The sequence below is a fragment of the Falco punctatus genome (assembly GCF_963210335.1).
Source record: "Falco punctatus genome assembly, chromosome: 8".
Classification (NCBI taxonomy): domain Eukaryota; kingdom Metazoa; phylum Chordata; class Aves; order Falconiformes; family Falconidae; genus Falco; species Falco punctatus.
Window position 1 is genome coordinate 38,279,408 of NC_137588.1, and position 12,919 is coordinate 38,292,326.

The 12,919-nt window shown below is 38.7% G+C and overlaps 1 protein-coding gene across 1 annotated transcript in view; it reads left to right on the forward strand.

The window, feature by feature from the left end:
• LOC308068521 (uncharacterized protein) overlaps nucleotides 1-12,919 on the forward strand; it is a gene marked incomplete at its 5' end in the record, with an annotated part of 49,272 nt that overhangs the window by 29,378 nt on the left and 6,975 nt on the right. The window lies entirely within an intron of this gene.

Here is a 12,919-nt window from a genome sequence, read left to right on the forward strand (position 1 = left end):
GAAAGCACTTTTGAAATGGGACTATATTAAGTTTATTAGCATATAACAGAACTATATAATAGGTCAAGTCATTAACTGGAATATTGTTATAGATCGAAAAGTGAGCCTGATGGAAAAAAAAATTCCATTATTTTTACTTTTATTTCAATAGTCAAATGTCTGTTATAAAATGTGTCTTGAAATATTTGAAGATGGATTTTTTAATCCATTCAAAGTAGACACCTTCAGCACCAGTAAGCTGGTTACTTTCATGTATTTCCATGCTCTTATCTATAGCCTTAATGGTTAAAAAAAAAAAAAAAAAAAAAAAAAAAAAAAAGTTTTGTTCACATTTTTCATTTTAAAGGAAATGCTTTTCACATGATTCCCGAAAGTGGGGCTTTTCAGCCAGCAACTATGAGAGTTCACATTCCATATCAAGCAACAAAAGATGGATATAGTGGGCAAGGAGTACCCAGGCAGTGTACAGAGGTAAACAGATTATTTCAAAAGGCCAGAGCAGAGTGGAGTAGGAGGAAGAGGAGTGTGAGACGAGTGTCGAGCACTCGGCTTTTGCTGAGTTATGTCATAAGGTGAATAAAGGAAGAAGGACGGTGGCTCCATAGGTTCTGCTTGTGCTGTGACATGCTCCCAACATCAATTCCCCTTCAAACCTGGCAATCGGACTGGTTTTTTTCAACCCCATTGATATTTTCAAGACAACTTCTGAATGTGTTAAAAACTCAAAAAAATCCCTCAACATACCAATAAGACCTCCTCACCTTATACACTTTAAAATTATAAAAAGGAAGCTGAAACAATTTTTGCAACCTCAGGAGCCTGTTCTCCAAGCAAGGCTTCTTTCTGGTGCCCCTAGACATCTCACAAGATTATTCCCAGGCTTTGGAAGAGCATTAAGGTCTTTTCACATAACCTCTGACTAGTGTTGAGTTTTACCCTTAGGAGAAACAGTACAAGCAGTTTATCTGTTTCACCTCCCAGCTGGGCTGCAGGGACACTCCCCTGCATTTCTCCAACTCACAGCAATCCACTCCATCCTATGTTCTTACTATCAGCAGAGGAAACCTGTGAAGGGAGGAAGTTTTATCTCTCTGGGAGGCACACACAGGCATCCTTAGAAAGAGAGCACATCCCTGAATGTTGTGGCATGCTGCAATGCAAGAAACATCCTGAGGCTTTCCCTAGTATCAGCATCGACTTTCCTTCATTAATTGTTTCTTTTTTTTTCCCTTTCCAATGCTGAAAGAAATGCTTGCACAAATTATAATAATATTTTTTTTTGTAAACCCAGTAAAAGGCACCTATATTTAAACACCAGATCTTGTTTGTGGCAGTAGTTCAGGTTATAGATTACTTACTGGGGCAGCGAAATTAATGAAATCTCTGCTGCTTAGTGTACTAATAACAGGAATATTGCCAAAGGGAAAGTGGAGTTTGAATGAAAAAAAAGAATAACATTCAGTTACAGTAACAATTGTGTTATATATTTTTACATTGATTTAAAATTCACTGTTTCTTTAGGTCCCCACACATTCAATTCTCTGCCTGCTGTTACCCCAGGATCTGAGTTTTAACAAGCCTTTCAGATGAATGCTGCATTCCTGCTTTTTACAAACACTATTTCAGACTTCAAAAACTCAGGGACATGTTCATGTAGTGTCTTACCTTCATCTAACTTTTTAAAGCTCTTCTTTGTAACTGTGATGACTAGCAGCAGAGAATTTAAAAACCATAACCTAAGATTCCAGAAGATTTCATAGTAAAGAATAGTATTGCTTGTAAATTCTGGTGCAGGGTACAGTCAGGCTTTGTAATACTCTATTCAATATTTTTGTTTGCAGTCTGGTAAAGTCATTAAGGAGACTCCAGGTGATTTTTGCACCTATCTCAAGCCTGTGTACATTAGCTATCTGTATGAGTGGCCAACTTCACTCAGTTTGTCCTGGATCCCCTGATCTTATGCAGTATTTTATAATTACTGATTCATTGGTTAAGTTGAATCTACATCTAAACTTAGTTCTTCTAGCATCTTAATTGAGAAAGTAAAAAAAAAAAAAAAAAAAAGGAATTGAAAATCTATTTGAAGCAACAGCTGGTGTTAAAACCTCGAGGACAATTTTCAGACAGGGTTTTAAGAAAAAATACTCTTGTGTTATAGCTGGCTTGTGATTTTCTTTTTCAAAATACAGCTTACTTTTCAAACATGTCTTTCTTTGATAAGCCTCAGAGCACTAGTGTTAGAAGACATCCTGAATCAACATATCTGTCAGTGATTTTATTTTAAATGAAGCAAATAAATTAAAGATCAAAATGAGTATTGGAATAATACAACACACTTCTTCACATGAGGGAGCGACCTCATTTGCCACTCTGCTTTACAGAAGCGATGTGCCAGAAATGCTAATAAAGTGCGATCAATTCATATGCTTTCTCAGTTAAATACTGTTGACTTCAAGGAATGACATGTCTTAAATTGTATAGTACTGTATGATACGTGATATACACACAGACACACAACACTCCATGAGATATAGTGCTTGCCTACTCCGTACAGAATTGACCCAGGAGTGGGGTGGAGCGTGGTGCCAGAGCTACGGCTCTTAGCAGAGTGATGCTTCAGCTTTGTCCAGTACTGGGTTCCTATACTCAGAAATGTAAGGATCAAAATATTGCATTATGACTCATGAAAGGAAACCTCATGCCCATCGGATTCTGCCCCATGATCATCCAGGCAAAATAATATGTGGCTGCAAAATGTGCATGAATGCAAGTTTCCCCTGATTTTTATCTGTTCAACACATGAATCTGGAGCAGGGGAGTGGGGGGCTGATGATGACATGGGTTTCAGTGTGAGCTGGGAGTTTTGGGCTCCCAGTTACTAGCCCACACTAGATTGTTTGTCTTTGCTCTTGTTACTAGCAGTCACTTCTAAATTAGAGTTGACCTGGGTACTTCTTTACAGAAATCCTAACTTAGCATTTCTATGTAAACACCCATCTCGTATTTGTATCTTGCTCCCACCTTTGTAAAGTAAAATAATAATGCTCCCTTGCTTCATATGGTATACTGAAGTTTAATACATTACAGATAGTGAGGCACTAGTTGCTATAGTAATGTACTATTTAAATAACTAAGAAAAAAAAAACAACAAACACCGAGAGAAGTATTTCAACAAATGCAGTTTGTTGAGGGCTACTTGTTTTCCATTAAATATCTTTGGGATGGTGAACACAACACGTGGAAAGTCTCCAAGAGGCTGTTCAGGAAAGGAGCCTGGTGAGGCCAGTGCGGTGCCCAGTGGTAGCAAACACTAAGCACAAAGAAGGCTTTCCCATCCTACACACATCCAGGCTTGGCTGTGTGCTGGTGAGGCAACAGCTATGGGGGGGTGAATCGTCCAACTGATACCCTCAGCCTGGGAGTGGTACCTCTGGCTACCCCTTCACAGACCAACCAGGGTTCATGGTTTGTTTTAGGAAGGGCCAGCAGTCACATCCAGCACCTGTGAAACACACAGTTGGTTTGATCGTTTGCGCAGATGCAGAAGCCTGCAGTGCAGCTCCCTTCCCAGTCAGAAGCACTTAAACTCTCTGCTACTAGATTAAACTGTCTTTGGAAAATACCTCTGGTCTTCAGATCAGAAACCCACGAGTAGCTTGTAGTGCAATGGTTAAGGGACTATACTGTGGGGCTGGAAATGTGGGCTTGAACTTTCTCTGGCAGAAGGTGAAATTAAATATATATTCTTCATTTCTTGGGCAAACGCTGTAAGAAATAGCTAACATATATAACACATAAGCACTACTACCAATCATGCTCTCGAGGGCCAAGTTTTAAAAATAAAGTGACTTCATCTGTATTCCTCACATGTTTGTTGGCTGTGATCTGTGAACAGCTATTAGATCAAATTCCTCTAGAGATTTAGGAAAAAGAAGGCTGATTTCTGAGCCCTGATCAGCCTGACAGGTGAAGTAGTCATCACCTTGCCGAGAGGGGAGAGGCTTTGGGCAGCAGAGGAGGCCAAACCCTACATGCCCAGGGACGTACCTAGCAGCCAGAAGGACATTTTGAGCAAAAAAGACACATTTGAGGCACCTGCATAATTTTTAGATCTTGTCCACAGTAACACTGAGTCATTTCCTAAGTCAGACCACAAGTGGAAGATGAAAACTAGAAGTCTACCCCATTCTGTAAAGATGCTTCTCAGTCATGAAGGCAAAGCTAATTATTTTCATTCTATTTCTGATCATGATACATCAAAGATGAATATGACAAGGAAAATTATGGGTGTTTATGAACATGTTAAAAGTTGTGTATTTTCTAATTTGGCTTTCATAGGGAAGGATATTTTTTTTGTATATAATGAGATGTTCCATTCCTCTGTAAAATTATGTTTGTTTTAAAATGCCCCCAAGTAGAAATGAAGAAAATAAGTGAAAATGTATCTTGGTAATAGGTCAAATGCAAAATGTGTAACTTTCAAACCAATCCTTAAAGCTAGTGAATCTCTGTTGAAATCAATGGGAGCTGAGATGGCTGACTGAGCAGAAGCTGGGAAAAATAACAGTTTGTTGCTTCTCTGCAGTGAAGATAAGTCAGGCCAGTCCACCATGACCTCAGCATCTAGCAGACTTGATATTTAATGGTTTATTTTACATATGGGCAATGGTCTTCTAACCTTGACTCTGGCATGCACCAAATTTCACTAACAGCATTACTGATGAAAGAAAAACATTTACAGTATAGTCAGGCAGGAATTTTTTGTTTCATTTTTTTTAACAGGATGTTTTAATGAGGAAATTCTGACTCACTGTAGTAAAGCGATGTGTTTCATGGGAAACTACCAGGTTTAAGAAACTTTTGCCTCAAATGTTTTACAAATTGAGGGTGAAAATTCTGATTCTGATCATGTAGAGAGAAACCTACCTCTGGAAATAAGTGTCCATTTTTATCTGATGCAAACTAAAAACTTCAACCCAACCTTCCCCAAATATCATATGAGCATGTATGCCCTTTGGGGTATAGTCTCATTCTTTTTTTTTCTATTCCTAAATAGCATTTATGCAAAGAGGAACCACTGTGATAAAGTTTTTCTGAACAATCTGTTATGGTCCCTACCTGGGAGAAGGATCATGTCATTGTCTGCAGTCAAGTAGTTAAGTCAGCCTTCTTTCCACACCCTTACCCCTCTGTTTTTTCAAAACGTTATCTGTGAAAAGTAGACTCAGCCAGGAGGACAGCACAGGAATATGTAATAGGCTGGCAGGCACCAGTCTGCAGGAGCAGCCCCAGACTGAAATCCCTGAACCAGACAAGGCAAGAGCCGAACTTGGCTTGGGCACACCTTAGGTGAATCCCTCCAGCAATGAGATTTTTATAATTTTGCTTTATGATGAAAAATTCTGAAACCTCCTGGCTATACCTCACCTCAGAATAGGACTTTTGTAATCTGAAAATGTTTTATGGGATGAGGAAATTACTTCCTGTCTTACGCTACTTTTCAAATTGGACCCAAAGTACCATTATTGAATAATTTTTAGGTTGCCCTGGCTGGTAACTGCATTGACACCATCATGATGAAGCTTTTATACCTTTAAAAAAAAAAATTGGCAGTAATTGCCTGAATAAACTGAAGGGAATTTCAGGCCTTGAATACTCCTATATTCAGCGAAATGTTCGACATTTTTTTAAGTGTTCTGCAGGTATTAATTAGTTAGGAAAAAGCATGAACACTTTACTCACATTCTGAAATATCTAATCATGCAAAGAGTCATATTGATCTCTTTTTAGCATCTTAAACAAACAGTTAACAGAAGAGCCTCAATTATTTTATGGTCCTTCACGTCAAGCAAGTGTTCTCCCTGTTTTAGAAGAAAGTGTTTGAAACATCATGGGGTAAAATTAAATTATTTGACCGAGACCACAGAAAGGCACTTTCAAAGCTGAAATCATAAAGCAGTAGACCTTACTTAAATCACCTCCACAGAGGTTTAAGCTACAGTGTTACGCTTGTCATTGTAAAAAAAAAGCCCAAATGATGTACAAAGTCAGCTGCAGTCACTCAGCTAATAAGTGTAATCTGTTAAACTGCTATAACTCAGACATGTTTGATTATGGGCACAGCAGCGGTTGCTCTAATGCTTTTTAGCTAGTGGGGTTCTTGGCAAAAATACTTGCAATGGACATGTGCATTTGTGTGCATGCAGCAGAGGTTTGAGTGAATGGCATTGTACAAAACAAAAGCACTGTAAATGATTAAATTTTAAGATAATTTGAGCAAGATGAGAATATTTAGTTATATTTGGGAAAACAGAAGGAGGCATTTCTTTGTAAATGTCCTTGCAACCTCCTTCTCTGTGGTGCTTTTTGTGGGTAGTCGGAGTTGCCACATGCCCGTCTCTGCAAGGTTGGGGCAGCCCATGCAGTCCCCTCTGAGAGTTGGTGCTTGGTGCATGAAGGCACCCAGATCCACTAATGCATTCACAGAACTTGTGTTCCAACAGAAAACTTTATTGTAAAAAAGAGAGTTCAAAAGCACAATTGCACAATGAATTTGTACAACTGGCCACACAGATAAATGCAGGATATGGAAGGGAGGACCCTGCTCCCTCCCAGGTAAGAGCTCAGGCTGAGTTCAACACCCACCTCTCTAATTCATGCCCTCAGAAATCTTACCAAGCTATGCTTTTTCATGAAGCGAGGCAGATAGCAGGAGACAGGGGACGGCTCTTGTCTGCCCCAGTTTTACCAGGGGTGAAATGACTCATAGCTGATAGACTCTAAGAAAAGTAAGGTGTGTAAGGTTGTATTTTTCAAAATTTCAGAAACTTGAGAGCTAATTTTAGCTGTAATTGGTAAATTTGAGCTATAGCAATCACTGTACATAGAAGAAAATAGTTTTTTTAAAAAAATTGAAATTATACTTGACTTTTCTAGGATCTGTATGTCAAAGGCAAGGTATTGGAACTACTAGTTCATGGGCTTGGTGGATAGCTATGTGAGTGTGAGTTTGTGTGGCTATAAACTGACAAAAAACTTACAAAACTTCAGGATTTAATGAAATATAATTATTATTCAAAATACATCATTACTGAAAATGTATGAAATTCCTTATTATTTTGGGTAACGCACTTCTGCTTTTGAAAAGTACTTGGGAAGATACGGAGAGTATACATCTACTGTCATCCCTCATGCCTCCCACCTGCAAAGGGGGGAAGATAAAAGCTGGCATGATAACACAGAAGAGACTAGTCTGGGTACTTTTCTGACCAAAATGCAATCTTCTTCCTTCTGGAATATTGTGGATCAATTTTATGCTGAATTTAAGTATCTGCAGAATCATAGGCTTAATATAGATAATGTATTTTGAAAATTTTTCTTGATTTAATTTCCTGGCACTCTTTCGCTATTGTACACTGTAGGCTTTGTTACATAACAGGCTCTAGATGATAGATAAAAATAATATTATAATGAAATGTGAATTAACACTAATTCAATTTGGTGGGTTTTGGAGATGACGACTATTGATATATGGATTTTCTTATTCCAAAGAAATATACAGTCAATAGCACTAAAATTGGGATTGATCAAATGAATTGTCTTATTCATGTATGCAACTGCTTTCACAACTCACAATTTTCCCAAAGATTCATAAATTTTAGGGTTAACAATTATCATAATAACTTAGCATCTGTCTACATTATTGTGGCTGCAGTTAGAATCAGCAATTTAGCTCAGACTTTATCATGGTTTCCAGTGACCAGCAGAAATGTTCTGAGGAAGGGCAGGAGTGCGCAGGCGGGTCTGGAGAAGACCATGAAAACCAGTGAATTCAGGGAGTAACAAGCAGTTATGCCGGCCACTGAGCTGACCAGCTCAGCCCTGTGTCACATTGACTGCAACATTGCCAAGCTGTAAAATATGACCTCCTGCATAATGCATACCAAAGATCAAATAAATGTGGAAGATCAAATACATGTGACAGCATGAGTCTAGCTGTTTTGTTGAATGTCTTTGATATGCATGGTGACAAATTTCTCTCTTTAATGTATCAGAAATTGTAGCCAAGCCAATAAAACAAAACCAAACCAAACCAAACCCCAAAAAAATCCCAACAACAAAAAAGCCCAGCAACAACTTTTGGTAGCTGATTTTGTGAATAGCTTTTTTGGTTTTGGTACCACTGACACTGGAAAGTAAACTTAATTCCCGGGTTAGTACGCACATGAAAGGAAAACTTGCAAAAGAAAAAAAAAAAGAAATTGTGTCTAATTAACCAGTTGTCACAACATATTGCATGGTACATTCATACTTTAAAAAGGTTCAAAGCCATTTAAAGAAAGCATTTATCTATGACGAAAAAAACATAGTTAAATCTAACTATATCAGCTGCAAGAGTAGATTATGAATAAAAGATCTTATATGCCGTTTATGGTGTCTTCAAACAGGGAGTGCAAAAATGTGTTTCTAAGGTGGCAGAACAATGTATTTCAAATTCAGGATACTTTCCAAGGTCCTCTAAAGTCAGATTTAAAATAATTCCTCTAGAACCTGATTCCTCCTTGAGTCACTGTGGTAAAATGCAATAAAAAAATGAAAAATATATTAGCACTTAATGGTCCAGTTAAGAACAACAACACACAAAACAAGAGAAGCATGTTATGATCAAAGGAACTGAAACATTTCCATTAAAAAGACTATGCCTCCAGCATCTTCTGGGATGGAGAATGAAGGAGGCGAAAGAAGAGAAAACCCAAACTGGTTTACTTGATTTTCTCCGAGCAGAACCCAAACAACTTTTGCAGCACAATACCACAACAAAAAACCCCTTTGTTTTCTCAGAGCTCCATATGGTGAGAGACTCCAGAAAAGGCGAAGCTTTCCACCCCCATCCATAGCGTATGTGCACCGTATTATTTACATGAATCTTCATCCGCAGATGACTTCAGCAGTTACTTAGGAGTCATTAAAAATGTAAGCAAACTCCAAATTGATTCAATGATGACATTAAATGCATCTGTGAAATTATTAATTCGGTCCAATTGATGCACCTTCTTGAATTCAGCTCCTGAGATTCAGTGATGTAGTGCTGTCAGTAGCCATGCTGTCCTTGTTCAGGGCTCTCAGGCTGGGCATCCCTTTTGGCTTGCCCTTTTTGACTGACAGGAGCCTGGGAATGGTTAATGGGAAAAGGACAGCTGATGAGCTGAACTCAGCTCCCCATGTCTGCTGTGGCTCGGTGCTCAGCGGTGAGCTGCAGATGTTGCAACAACTGGCTTGGGAGTGGGTGCATGTGGTGCCACCACTGCAGCACTGCAGTGCAGGAGGTGCTGGCTTTGGACAGAAAATCTGTGTAAGTGATATTGTCCACACACCCCTATTTCTTCCTTTTTCCCAATGGATGGGGCCAGAGAGCTAACTGGCTTCTGAAAATGAGGCAGTTCTGCAGCTGGTTTACCAGCATAAGGTTGGAAAAGAGGAGGAACATGGGGCTTACATACACTTTTTATCTTTGAAGATACATTTTTTCATGCCTCTCCTCATCCAAATCGTTTCCTGTTTTTTGGAGGATTTCCCAAAGTTGTCACGACAGAGGAAAGGCTTGAAAGGGATTTAAATTATGAGATTTTTTTTGCCATCAATGCAGGGTTGTCATTCAGTAGGTAAGGGGAAAGGTGCAAGTATAAGACACTTGTGAGGGAACTGGGAAGGCAGTTAATATTGAGGGGATAGGAAACAAGATAAAAAGTATTTAATCTGTAACAGATGTCCCCATCTTTTTATTTACAATGGACTATATCCTAAAATGTAAAAAATATGCCAAACAGATAGCTGAGAGGAAGGCTGTAGGTAATTTCAAGTTGAATGACTTACAAGAAGAAAGGCAAAACTCTGGTTACTCCAGCAGTTGTCTTTCCCTTCCCTTCCCTTCCCTTCCCTTCCCTTCCCTTCCCTTCCCTTCCCTTCCCTTCCCTTCCCTTCCCTTCCCTTCCCTTCCCTTCCCTTCCCTTCCCTTCCCTTCCCTTCCCTTCCCTTCCCTTCCCTTCCCTTCCCTTCCCTTCCCTTCCCTTCCCTTCCCTTCCCTTCCCTTCCCTTCCCTTCCCTTCCCTTCCCTTCCCTTCCCTTCCCTTCCTTCCTTAATAGCAGCCCACAATGGATATCTGTGTTCAATCTTATATAGGTACAATTCACTTGAGGTCTTGTTTAAACCTGGTCACCTCTGTTGCTGAGGTGAGACTGTTATTACCCCATCTCAGCTGATCCACCACGCTCTCCGCTGATGTTCACAGCCTGTGTTATGATGGAGAGATGTTTGCACCAAATAATCACTGGTAGCCAGCCTTGCAGAAAGGGAAAGGGGGAAGAATTTCATAGCTAAAATTACTTTCTCTCTCTTTGAAATGGATCCCATCAAATCAGTGTTGTGAGAGGTAAAAGAGTTCGGGTGGCCTTTCAGTGTCACTGAACAAATTGTTACTGTTCTTTGTGGTAAAATGACAATGCCATTTCCAGAGCTCTCAGTCAAAGAAACATCATTCTCAGACACTGAATCCTGATTGTTAAATGTCTATTTTATTTTGAGGTAAGTTGTTGACAGTGAATAGATAAGATACCAAATAGGATAATTAGGTTAGTAAAAAATGTGTCTTAAAACTGTAACATTTCCACAAGCGGAGAGAAAGATATATCAAGCTTTTGTCAGACTGTCATGATCTCTTTTGATCTGGCTATAGGAAAAGACCACCTAGTTCATTCTACTCTCTCCAAACAAAAAAGAACATCCCTGGTGCTGGGCGCGGAACCCCAGCTGTAAATGCAGCACACACCCTCCCCCCCCAATCTATGCATGCACTTAGTGGCTGTATCTGCTTTAGCCTGCAGTGATGGCCAGGAGCAGGTCATAGTGGAGCAGTTGGTGCATATGTAAATCAATCTGAATTGAGGTGGAGGGTTTGGTGCAGAATGAGGCTGGACCAGAAGAGGTTGATTCTTAGTGCTGCCAAAGCCTCTGTGGCCAGTCCTGGCCAGGCAGCGCACCCCGAGTCCCATGGGTGCTCACTCATTTTGAGTCCCACTTGAACGTGCAGCTAGAGACACTCTTGAGATCAAATTTTAGATTAGTTGAATACTTACTCACTGAAACTGATTATGAGTATAGGGTGATTATAGTAATTTTTACATCTCTGAAGACATTTTAAATGTCTCTGATGAGTGCATATCCCTTTACCCCCAAAAGGGAGACACTAGGAATCAGTGAACACTTCACAATGCTGAAGATGTTCTCTTTTGTACTCTGGTTTTCGACAAAGGCTTCAATGCACTTTTGTTTCACACAGATGTTGAAAGGATTAAATACAAACAAGGCCCAGACCAAAGCAACACTCCAACTGAGGCTGCAGAGAAGCCTCTGATGTGATTCTGTGGCACATTATCAACTTATGTGGGTCAAGAGCATGTACAGCCACTGAGATTTTAGAAGAATATTCACAATTCAGAAAGTTTTCAGCTTCCTAAATAGCTGTAATCTGGGTTTCCCAGAAAAATTTCCTTCCTGAGTATTGACATTTTGCTACAGAAGAAGAAATATTTAATTAAAAAAAAAAACCTCCACAACTGAACACTCTTGTAAGCCTTGATCCAGATCCATCACAGTTCTGAATCTACCAAAATAATAATATGTCATTAGAAGCCTAATTGACGTTGTTTTGTTATAGATTTTCATGTCCACTAGACTTTGATCAGGCAGATAAATCATAATATTGTTTACACTGTGCAAAAAATTATATCGATAAATAAATAATGTATTCTTACCCCCAAAACATCTATACATCAAAAACTAGTTGTCAATCAAACACACCTTACCTCCTATCTCCTCATAGGCACAGAAAATTCTCCAAAACCTTTCTGTCTGCAATCTTTTATGGCATGTTGGGCAAAAATATAAACAGTTGTTCAGCTAAGAATAAGGTGTGAATCCACTACTTAAATCAAGGATTTACTAAATAAATTTAGGAAATCTTGTAGAAGTTGAAGATTTAGAATCGCTTTAAAATTTTGAAGTGGTTCTATTTTTTGTGCTGGATTATTGAAGCAAGTTATGGAGCAGCATGACAGGTTTCAGAAAGCAAAGAAATACCCTGTTTATTAATCTAGGTCTACCTAAGTCCAAGTATTGACTGCTGATTTGCCATGCTCCCTGAAAAGATCTCTAGAGACTAAAAATATAAGGATGAACTACAAAATTTGTATTCATCTAGGGTTGGGCATATCCCTGATTAATGAGAAAATGACATGATGACTTCTAAGCAAAAGAAATCAATGCTCTAAGTTTCCCCTCTCCCCCGCCCCAAAAGGAAAGAAAAATTATGTACATGACAATACTCAACTCTAACAAGTTTTGGAGACATATAATATATGCACAATGGAAATGAATGTCCAGAGATCCCAAATATAACCACCTGTAAACTTAATCAACCACACCAAACAAACAGAGATTTTCATCAGTTTTGAAATATTTTCTATTCTTTCTTTTATTTGTATTTTGTCTGCATACCTTTTGAGAATGATCCTTTTTTCCCTTTATATTGCTGCCTTTCTTTTAGGTCATTTCATTATATCTACAGAATTAATGAAAACAAGCCCTTTACCTTTCCTTTTTCCAAATACATCTGTTCATACAGAATTGTGAACCACATTTTGCAGAAATGATCACAACATTTCAAATAGCTGGGTTTATTTCTTTCACCTAAATGAGATTTTTTAGATTTTATTTTTTTAATATTCTTGTACTATGTTCTACTCTGGAGATTATTATAGTTTATCTTGCTTATCAAAAGCTCACTGATATTTATTGAGCTGGAAAGATTGTTTGCTATTCACTGTCAATCAAAATCCTGACTCCTACTTCTAGCTATCCATT